The following is a 12,388-nucleotide window of genomic DNA, read 5'->3' on the forward strand; positions in this document are numbered from 1 at the left end:
GCTGGTTGACCAGGATATACCCACCATGTCTGTGCCACTTAATATGCCCATGGAGGCTGTAGCTGTCTGTAGCTCTATGGGTCGCATCATCACTGTGGGTTCTCTTCACTCGTCACCAGGAAAAATTTATGATCAATCAGACTTTGATACTCTTATTGAACAGTTCCTTTCTCCTTTTTTCATCTTGGGAGACTTCAATGGACACAATCCTATCTGGAGTGGTGCTGATATTGATGATAGGATTCATTCTTCTGAGCTCTCAGTTCACAACAATTTTGTCTTCAATACTGACTCATTTACCTATTTTCACGTACCTAGTCAGTATTTTATTGCTACTGAACTATCGATTTGTTCCCCTTCAATTTTTTCTGATCTTCTTGGAGGGTTGACAGTGATCCGCGAGGCACTGATAATTTTTCATTATTTTGAGGGAGACTGGCTGCAGTAGCCACCACCTACCCCGTGTGCCATGATGGAAGTTGGCACAAGCTGATTGGCTCTCCTTCATTGCTCTCTCAGAACTTGATTCTGCTGTCATTATTCTTCCACCTATTAATGGCTTTGTGGAGGACACATTTCCTCGACACATTTCCTATAATATCTGTATTCATGGTGGACTCCTGTCTGCCAGTAAGCAATAAAAGCTCGGAAATGGGCCTGGGATATATTTTGTAGCTAGTCCACTTTTTCTAACCAAGTTGCATTCCAGCATACTCGTGACCATGCTCCACTGGTAAGATGTCAAATCCAGAAGGAATCCTGGATTAAGTTCACCACCAGCATCTCTTCTTCCACTAGTTGTAATGTCGTCTGTCACAGGATTCAGAAGGTCAGTGGGAGGTATGCTTCTTGTTACCTTTAGATCTTGCTCTCCAATGGTCAAGACATTGTTGATGTACAGGGCATCACTAATACTCTTGGGAAGTACTTCCCCGCCCTTCCAGCGCTTCTGTCTCTTTCCCTGCCTTCTTGGCCATCAAATCATTGGCACAGAGATTGCTACTTTCCTTTTGGGAAGATTGTCTCTCTGATTATTATCGTCCATTTAAATTGTTGGAACTTAAACATACTCTTCATTGGTCTGGAAGTACCTCAGTCGACCCTAATTATGTTCACTATGAGATGCTGTGCCATCTCTCTCCTGCTTCTGTTGCTCTTCCTCTGGTTGTTATTTAACTGGATTTGGCAGGAGAATGTTTTTCCAGATGTGTGGAGCAAGACTATTGTTCTGAATGTTTCTAAATCCTGGGAAGGATTCCATGATTCCTTCTAATTATTGTTCTATTGCTTTGACTAGCTGTCGCTGTAAGGTTTTGGAGAGGATAGTTCATGCTAATTTTTTCAGTACCTTGAATCAAACAACCTCCTCTCGCCAACCCAATGTGGTTTTTGTAGACAGCACTCCACTGTGGACCACCTGATTCTACTTGAAACTTTAATCAGAGAAGCCTTCCTCAAGAGAGAGAGAGCATCTTGTTTCTTTCTTCTTTGATCTTGAAAAGATTTATGACACTATGTGGAGGTTCGAAATTTTACACGATCTCCATTCATATGAGTTGTGTGGCCTTATATCCATTTTTATTTGCAACTTTTTACTTGACCAGAGTTTCCAACTCCATGTGGATTTGACCCTGTCCTAATCCTTCACACAAGAACTTGAAGTCCCTTAAAGAACTTTTCATAGTTAAGAACAATCCTATCACTAATCATCATCAACTTCCTATGTCGTATATGTAGACAACTTCCACATTTCTTGTTAGTTGTCAAACATGACGTTTATTGAGCAGCAGCTTCATGTTGCTCTCGTGCACTTGTTCGAGTGGATCTGAACAAATAGTTTCACCTTCTCATCCTGTAAAACACTTTTTTGCACACACTTTTGCCACCAGCGGGCACTGATCCAGAGCTACATCTCGAAGGCAAGGTTCTTCCCATGGTGACTGAGACTAAGTTTCTGGGAAGTATCTTTGACTATAAGTTTACGTTTATTCCTCATATTAAGCAGCTTCATGTCAAGTGTACAAGGGCACTGACCATCCTCCACGACCTCGCTTCCACATCTTGGGGAGTAGATGGATGTTCAATGCTGGACCATGGATCTATCATCTACAATTTTGCCATGCGCTCTTCCTTGAAGATGTTGGATCCTGTGCACCATCTTCTCAGATGTTTGCAGCTTTCTTTGCTATATGCTACTAAGCTTTGTCTGCCATTCCTCTATTTGGCCTTCATATCTAAGCACAACTGGTTGAATTGAGTCTCTCATTGGATGATGTTGCTTATTATAATGATCAGCCAATCCCACCATGGCTCATTACCACTCCACCTGTGACCTTTCTTTGAGTCATCTGATGAGGATGGATACTGTTGAAGTTCATCACCATGTTCTCTTAAGTATTAATATAAGACTGATCCACTTCTCTTTGTCATCTATTTCTATTCAGTTTTTCTGGATTCCTGGCCATATGTGTATTCGTGGGAATGAGCTTGCTGACACCACAGCTAAGTCTATCTGCTCTGGCATTGTCACAGTCATTCCTGTCCTGTATGTGGACTACAGTCCCTGTGATCAATTCATAACAAGCTTTTCCAAATCAAATCTTCTATTCTTCTTTGGCCTTCTAGTTTCTGTAACAATCAGAAGGAGGAAGTTGTCTTGTCTAAGCGAAGCATTGGTCACAGTTTTTTACTTATCATTATCTTTTATATGGGACTGATCTACCATTGTGTGACCTTTGTGACATTCAGGTCACAACTGTTCTTAATTTATCTTCCATGCCATCATTACAAATGAAAGCAGCAGCATATTTTTCTGAGGGTTTACCCCTGATGTTGAACAGTATCGTTGTCCAGCTTGGTTGTGTTTTTAGATGTTTATGGGTTATTGGCTTTTTTCATTTTATTTTATTTTTTACCTGATTTTTGGACTTTTTTAATTTTTAGCTTTTTTCGTTTTGCTTTTGTAGAGTTTTACTTTTTTTTAAATTGTTAATGGTTGTTTGGTACAGATAGCTGTTTTATGCCATAAAGCCACAAACAAACAAACAACCAGCTGTTCTATATTGATGTTATTATCTACATACATGGAGTAGTTATTGAGTAAATGCCTAGGCAGTAATAGAGAAGGTAGCATATGATCAGACAAACATATACGAGTTCTTATTCTGTTCTGTGTAAGTTGTTTTGAGAATTTATTCGTCAAATCACATAAACCTACCTGTTTTTTTTTTATAAAAGGTTGTGCTTTTGGTATAATTTTTATTGAAACAGATCAATGCTTTGTTCAGACAATTTCTCCGTACTTGGTTGTAGAGTCATGCCCCGCCATGTTTCAGAGTTAGAGGGTGTCAAATTATTTAACTGTCTACAATTGGTATGAAGCAAATGGTCATTGCCAAAACAGTGGTGTACCCCCAGTGTACTGTAACCAGAATTCTTAGGCGTCATCAAATTACAGGAAAAGTTGTTACAGGAACGTTTATTGGCATATGAAAAAAACTACTACCCGAGTTAACCATGTATTGATCAGGTTAATTACGTAGAGCGAAGTCTAGCAACACCTTGCAACAAGAATGGCATGAACACATTCATTCAATAGTATCCAGAAGAACAGTGAATAGGAAACTGATCAAACAATGTTATTTTGCAAAAAAGGGCTATCTGAAAACCAATATTAAGCAGAAGTCACTGCCGTCACCATGTTTTTTGGGCAAGACAGCATGCCAACTAACATACCAACTTGTTAAAGCCAATGGTAGGATCCATGTTCGTCGTTTGCCTGGAGGAGAGATGAGGAAGACTGTCTTTCTCACAGAGAACATACAGGAGGGGGTACATAACATGTTTGGGGAGCTATTTTTCATGGTAAAAAAACTGCTTTTCACATCTTCCAGAGAAACGCCTCCTACAGGCATCACATGGAGATGATATTTCTGACATATGCTAGGGCAAGGTTTGGCAATAATTTTGTATTACAGGATAACAATACCATTGCCAACAATGTGCGTATTGTACAGGATTATCTCGACCAGGCGGATGTAACAAGATTGCCATGGCCAACAAACTATCTATATTGTAATCCCATTGAAAACTGTTGGGCAGAACTGAGCCAGAAAATTGTTAACCACGACCCTACATCTACTGTAGCTGAGTTGAAGCACCCTCTAGTGTCAAGTTTGGATGAAATCACAGTGGATTACATCAATAACCTCACTGACAGCATGCCATGTCACCTTGCGGAGGTTATTAGAGTATGAAGAGGACCAACCAAGTACTGAATGTTTAATATGAGCTGATATAAGGTTACAGGCGCTATTTATAACCATTTGAGGTTATATTTGGTCAATATATATATTTTGGTAAGGTTTTGTTGTGATACGAAAAATGCCGACTTATACATCTTTCTACAGATGTCTGATAAAATTGTTTGCAAATCGTTCATGATGTCCATAGAACCTGCCTCATTATTCAAATTACATATCTAATTGATTAATATAACATGCGTTTCTTAGTTTGACAGTGCTAAGTATATTTGTATTTCATCTTAATAATAATGATCTTGATTGTTACAAAATACGCAAACATTTTGGTCAAGACTGTACCTTAAATGGCGACACAATTTTAAAGTACATATGTCTGCCGGCTCACTCCGTAAACTGAGTAGGTGTGGTCAAATAAAACAGTGAAGGGGGTATGGTCTTCTCGAGTTTTACTTACATGAAAGTCTAGTTATTGCCTGAATTAGATAAAGTAGTTAATTAAATTAATTAACTAATTTATCAACCATTATTATATGCACACAATCACAACTCACACCCAAATGGCGTTGCATGCTATAGATAAGTGCCATCACATGTACACTCACAATGTGTAGACACACCATAAGTGAAGAGAATGCATACCACACACACATACACCATTATTTACAACCAGAATATTATGGTGCACACCCACACTAATGATATTCATATAGGATATCTACATAAATGAATGAATGATGCATAAAACAATGCCCCTTGTATGAAAAAAGTGCATGAGCAAGTGGAAAAAACTGAAATTGTAGGAATGGATGCACCAAAAGTGAAGAGACAAGGTAGGAATGGGTATAGTGTAATAAAACTTCCTCTGTACATCATACTTTCTTTTTCTATGTTAATGATATTATACAACTTATGGGTACATACATTGTATAGGCAGTTACGAATCCATAATTTCGATACACAGAAACCTCTTAGATATTTTTATCTTTGTATTTTAATCCACCTATATTGCTAATGTACGAAATCCTGTTGCCTTCACATGAAATTGCAAAAGAAGGGACAAGTCGTAAAGAAAAAAAAACATACAAGTTATGGATCCAAACAAATATCTGATTCTTCTGGTGTCGTATAAACAGATTTCACAATATGTTTATTGCCTCCAATAATTCGATTCACAGAAATCTCTTGTCACTGTATGATAAACATAACTAAGGTTGATAAGTTTAGTCAGCCTGGCTTACTGTATACAAGATAGAAAGAATGAAAAGTAGGCATGGAGTAGACACGCACTATTCTACAGAGGAAGGTTTGTTATACCATGCCCATTCCTACCCTGTTTCCTCACTTTTTGGTGCACCTATTCATACATTTTTCCTTTTTAAAAAATACGTTTTCCACTTGTGTTGTAGGTGTCTCGCATTTCTTTCGCAGCTTAAAATCAATAATAAAAGATTATGACAACAACCTGTCTGTTTGTTTGTAGCTAAGCACAAAGCTACACAATTGACTATCTGTACTGGGCCAACTACGAATATCAAAGCACGGTTTTTAGCATTGTAAGTCTTCAGATTCACTGCTGTGCCATTGGGTGACCAGAGTTCATGTGTATACTCTCTCACTTTTTCTTCCCCAGTCACTTAGCAATAAATCTGAGGGTTTATCATGCTAAGAATCGGGTTTCGACACCCATAGTTGGCAAGTACAGATAGTCCATTGTGTAGCTTTGTGCTTCTCAACAATTTTTGTCCGCCATGGTCAATGGTAAGTTTTAAGTTTCTGGATTTACGATGCTAAAATCCCGAGTTCGATTCTTCATGGTGGATAGAGTGCAGATAGTACATTGTATAGCAGTGCACTAAAACACAGGAAACAACACATAGTGAGGCAATATCTCTCTGTTAAGAAACACAATCAAGCTGAAGTCATCAAAAGTATAAGAGTGTACAGTGACATCGTTTCTCGGCCATAAAGAAATATGCCAAACTAGTGAAAGTCACACATTTTCAAAAGAGTTGGATAACATCACTATATTAATGACCACAATAAATACGTAAACACACAATAACTAGTGTTAACACTGTGGCTTAATTTTCTAAGTAAATGTTGCCTACATCTTCTGAATACAAGTTGGAATTGTCACTGTTGCACACCACTCGACTTAGTAACTCGTTAGGCTCATAAAAAAATCTCTAAATAAACAACAATATAGACACCAGTACTATAAAAACACAAATCGCAACTTGTAGCTTTTTTGTCGTAACATATTTAACATTCCAGTAATGTGCATTATTTTTTCATCATCTTTTGAACTATCGTATAGAGCACGTAGTGTAACTTGTAGAAACCACAATTAAGCCTCTCAATAGCTTTGTGTATGAATGTATCTTTAGTCCATAGGGAAAGCTAAACATTTAAATATAGGTTTGGGTATTCAATTATATGTTCCAGACAAACAAAATCTACCCAACCTTCAAATACATTTGTCTTGCCCTTAGAGACTGATGTATGTCAGCTTGGAACTTTTCTGACAAGAATGAAAAAGCTGGAAGCTATGATTTTCCTATATTTCTAGAGCGGGCTATTCTTGTGATATGGATAACATGACATTTAGGGAAGTCTGATAAAGCTTAGGGTTGAATACAATGCAATTGCCTCAGATTTTCGCCTGATGTAGTATTGCTCTAATATCTATAAGAAATATTTGACTTACAAAGAAATGGTGTTTTTGTTTATTAAAGTTTTTTCCATGAGTTCTCCTCGATGTGGATTCCTGTATGTGGTGAGGGGACCTCCCAGAAAAGGTTCTGTCTGTACAGTTTACCTCCTCTGGGATCCAATCATCCAGCCATGTGTTTGCCGTGAAAGGGTGGCCCATGAAAGGGACGAGAGGATTTTGGTAGTCGAGTGGTGTTAGGGGCACTGCAACACACCACTTTGGCCAGGAATTCCTATAGGTGGGTGGTCTTCGGGTGGCTAAGGTCAAAAAACTTTTTTTCATGATGGAACATATAACATGTTTCGACAGAACACTGGTCTGATACCTGAAGAAGACAGACCAATGTTCTGTTGAAAGATGTAGTGAAAGTTGCACGGTGGTGCTCGTGGCAGCTGTGCTGGCATTTCTGTATCCATCAAAGACCATAGATATTGCGACTCTACCCCACCCCCCTGTGGAAAGAGTTTGGAGCAGCATACAAGAAGGGTGAATTATCAGATGGTTTATGGTAAACAGCCCACAACCAACAGTCTGATGCCCCTGAAGCAGCACATGACCAAGGCTGCATACCATGGGATGATAGAACCATGGAACCTCTATAGCATGAAGGGAATACACTTCCTTAACAGCTGGTAGATATCATTGGCGAAACAACCGCTTCAAATGACGAAGATGACTATGATATTGATGAACTGTTCCTAGATAATGTACATCTATCGAGCTATATAGAATAACATATTTTCTTTAATGAAAGTAAACATTAGCACGATTATGCAAGACAGTCACATTTGAAAAGAGAGTAAATGACATCTAATCTTAGCCAGATTTTGGTTATATTGTATGTAAACATAATTTGAATCTCATTACAATACATTGTATAATTAGTAGAAAACTTGAAAAATGTTGCATTGTTCGCTGGTATTGTTGTCGCTTTTTGAACATGATTGTGATGAGTATATCACCATCAACATCATTCAATGGATGAGAACATTATATCTATATTAATATAACTTGGGTGTGGAACTTATTGTAGATGGTTGCTAGAAAGCGTACATATTGGCTCAGTCATCATCTAAAAAGTCAATTTTGTGAAATTACTGCTACCTGTTAAAATATGTTGCAAGTCAATATCAAATAAACACGGTTAACAGTAATTTAGAGTTCCTTCGGATAATTATTGATATATGTCCCTCATGGTTAGCACATTTTTCTAACGTGGGTTGCCAATACAGAACTGATGCTAATAGTGCTCTATTCGAAGAAAATATACTTGTTATGCATTTTATATATCTGAAATAACAAATGTATGCTAATACCAGAAGAAAAAAATAATTCTTCTTGAATGACCGTCCATAAAGCTGATCATGCTGTGACAACTACCTCAGAGTTTTAATATTAATCGCTGATGAAATAAAAGCCATATTTGATCACATTATATGATGGACAATGTGATGAGCTTTCATTTGTTACTTGTGGTGTTTTCTAGTTTGGGACCCTTAACAGCCAAATAACTATTATGGTTAGTTTGCGTTTGATGCTCTAGGCCGAAAACGGAGTTCAAGGGTACGTACATCTATATAGCTGGTCCTAACAGGTAGTGCAGCCTAAAATCTTCAATGTTAACATTTTAATTCATGTTAAAGCTAAAACAAAACATAATCATGTTGAGATGTGTGTGTTGGATGCACTCAGGTCACATTTGCCCATGTTTTGCTTGCGTGGCGGCCCCATCTTAAACATATTTTATCACAGTGTTGACCTTGGATGGTAGCATTGACGATGGTGACACTGTCCGGATTGATTATGTTTTTAGATTTTTACGGGCCATTGTCCCTTTTCATTATATTTAATTTTTTAACTAGTTTATGGGTATTGTTTGGTTTTTAGCTTGTTTTCATTTTCATTTTTTTATAGTATTTTACGTTTTTGCCTTTTTACCGTTTGTTTGGCGCTGATAGCCTGGTTGTTTTGCTCCAATAAACTCCAACCAACTTCCTTGAGCTTACCTGGGGATACAACACTATAAATGGTTGTACAGAGTTTAAGCCTTAAAATATCAACTAAAAGGAACCTTAGTAACACTTTGTGGGATTATTAACAATATTGATGATATTTTTGTTTATACTTTTTGTGTGCTCCCAGTGGCACAGCGGTATGTCTGCGGACATACAACGCTGAAAACCGGGTTTCGATACCAGTGGTGGGAAGAGCACAGATAGCCCCCCTGTGCAGCTTTGTGCTTAACTTCAAACAAACAAACTTTTTTGTGTGGATCCTATGTTATTAGTCACGAACCCACGGGCCATTTTTTGCATAAATAGTCTAGAAAAATGTTTCCAAAACAAATGGAATCCATGTGGACCCCATGGGTAATTCCGGTTTTATTTCATCCAGTTTGGTCTAAGTCGACTTTATCAATAGCTAATACGAAAATTGTGAGTGATTAGAAAAAGCACGAGCCATTCTGTTTTCCTTGAAACTCAGGTCTGTGATTCCCATTCCGCGATAAGTCTCTCATGTACATATATGTAACATTGCATTTTAATCTTTATAGGTAAGAAAGTTAAAGAAGTGTAGTTAATTAGCTTTGTTTGTTTTTGAATTTCGCGCAAAGCTACACGAGGGCTATCTGCGTTAGCCGCCCATAATTTAGCAGTGATAGACTAGAAGGAAGGCAGCTAGTCATCACCACCCACCGCCAACTCTTTGGCTGTTATTTTAACAACGAATAGTGGGATTGACTATCACATTATGACGCTCCCACGGCTGAAAGGGCAAGCATGTTTGGTAACGGAGATTCGAACCCACGTCCCGCAAATTGCTAGTAGAATACCTTAACCACCAGTCCATGTCAAGGCTAATTAATTATCTATATTTGTTCATTACCAGGTTGACTTTCACTTTGCTCAAAGTAGGTACCTTGGTCTAATCGGAAGTTAATATTACTTATTGAGCAATGCAATGAAGTAATAGCGTAACAAAGGCGTAGGCAGATATCTATAAGGGGTGTGTGTGTGTGTGTGTGCTTTTGTAGTATAAGTATGGGCAATCTACTTGAGATTTATCCTTTCAAATGTTGCTTTATAAACATATTAATTAACTAAAACATTTCACCCTTCGCTGTACGTTATCACAGGATATAAAATAACAAATAAAAAGAAAACAATTCCAAAATCAATACCTATTTTTATGGTATAAATTCAACTAACTTTTAGACAGAGTCTGCAACATAAAATATACTGAACATAAATATATATTGCCCCCAGTGACACAGTGTAGGTCTGTGCTTAATTACAAGCAAACATAAATATATATACCGCGACCATTTTGCTGTGATAAAAATAAAGATGAAGGAAAATAAAATCAAGAGAATAATTGAAATGTAAACAAGCTGAAGTTCGCTGGAAAAGTAATATTTTTGCAATAATATAACTGAAAGTAAAATGCTTGTATGGTCCTGTTTGTTTGTTTACAGAAACAAAAAAAGTTATGCGGACACTTTCCGATTGAGCGTGTACTAAAATTTCTCTACTGCTAAGATAGGAGAACCATCGCAAATATTGAAGTTTACTACAACCAAAATTACACCCATGGCAAATGGTACAGTGGCGCCGGCAATTTCGAATGCTGATTATAAGATTCACTTTTTATAGACAATGTTCTACACTTCTAGGATGTTCACCACAAGGCCTAGGCCAATATTCGCATCATAAAGCGGAGAGTCTCTCAGTACTCATTATGGCTCGCATGTACTGATTCAGTCTTCGCAAAGAGCTAGCTGACAGCTTGTTACAAATAAGGTGCAGGCTAATAGTTGCAACTGGAAAACATTGGGATACGTATTTTGTTCACAGTTTTGTTAAGTTTAATTCTGACTTGCAAATGATTTAAATAAAATTGTTAGTAATTACAATACCTTTACACAATTTATTTCACACCATAACAGTTGTTGTTCTTGAAATTTAATGATATAACTATTATGTCTGTTGTATACCAGTCAGCCTGATGAGTCCTGGTATTGGGCGACAGGCCTTGTCCGATCTGGATATAGCACATACAGTGCGGTTGTCATATTCTTCTTTACTTTCATTTAAGTTCTTAAAATTACCAATGTAGTTTTCTCTCGTTGACGCTGTGGTTACTTGACCTGCTCCGGGAACAAGAGAAACCGTAAATTTACTAATTAACTTTGATTGAATGGGTTGTTGGTACAACAAATGCATTCAATAAAACTATAGTATGGCTACTTGTTCAGCAATCCTTACACCATGATTGAACAGTCCACGGAGTTTCTCTCCAACGTTCTTCCCAAGATTCTTGTCATAAAACTATGACCAAATCTTTATACATAAATCGTATGGAGAGAGGCGTGATATTTTTTTTTTACGAGATATGACCTCATAAATCAAGATTATAAAACTGTTTTTAAGGTAATTTATATTTGATCTTCAGACAAACTTCACTGATGGTTTTATTGAAAATGGTGTGTATATCTAACGTCTGCTATTATTGCAAAGTGTTTGTAAAATAAATAAACAACAACGCTGGTTCAAAGACTTTGAAGTCACCTATACAACGGAGTCCCAACATCGCTGTACAAACTAAATATAGCAACACCAATCACCAAAGTGTAAATATGGCTTGAATAACAGTCAGTTTATTTTTCAAAGCTGCTATATTAAAACTCTTAGTCGTTTAAAACGCAATGTCTGACCAACAAATGGTATTTCATCATATAAAATGTTAACCAACCAAAGTGAGTCATAAAGTGGCTGTTATAGTTGAACCTACAATTAGGTAGATGGTCACTGTCTGGACCACAAGTATAGTAAATATATTAATAAAACATTCCAGATTGTGAGGGTTTTCAGCACATGATCATAAAGTAATATACCTGAAGTCGATATTGTGCCTGTTTCTGTATTCATACCTTTTGATTTTTTAAATTGTAGATGCTGGCTAAGCTCCAGGTGATCTCAAAATATTTGGATCGCGTTTGCTGCTGGAGCTGATCTTACAGAGTATCTGAAAATCTTGTCTTTTTTGTTTTAACATCTATAGATCAGAGACACGTTTGTCAAATAAGTGGCTAATTAATAGGTTGTAGCGTGCTAAGCACCATCTGGGTAATTAGAAGTGGGAGGGGCAAGGTTTATTTGACTGTACTACCTCACGTGCTCTAATTGTTACATTGTAATGGTGGACAGGTGTTCCACGTGGCGTTCGTGGCCAATGTTTGAATGACTTCAGTCTCCATACAGCTGCAACTTGAAAAAAAATGAGCATTAGTAATTTCTTCGGAGAATTATTTTGGAGTGTACTTTATAAAGTGCCTGGCATGGTCCGAGTGGATAAGGCGCTCGACTAACAATCTGAGGGTCGCGGGTTCGATCCGAATCCACCAACATGCTCG

The sequence above is a fragment of the Limulus polyphemus genome, unplaced genomic scaffold (genome assembly GCF_000517525.1).
Source record: "Limulus polyphemus unplaced genomic scaffold, Limulus_polyphemus-2.1.2 Scaffold2998, whole genome shotgun sequence".
NCBI lineage: Eukaryota > Metazoa > Arthropoda > Merostomata > Xiphosura > Limulidae > Limulus > Limulus polyphemus.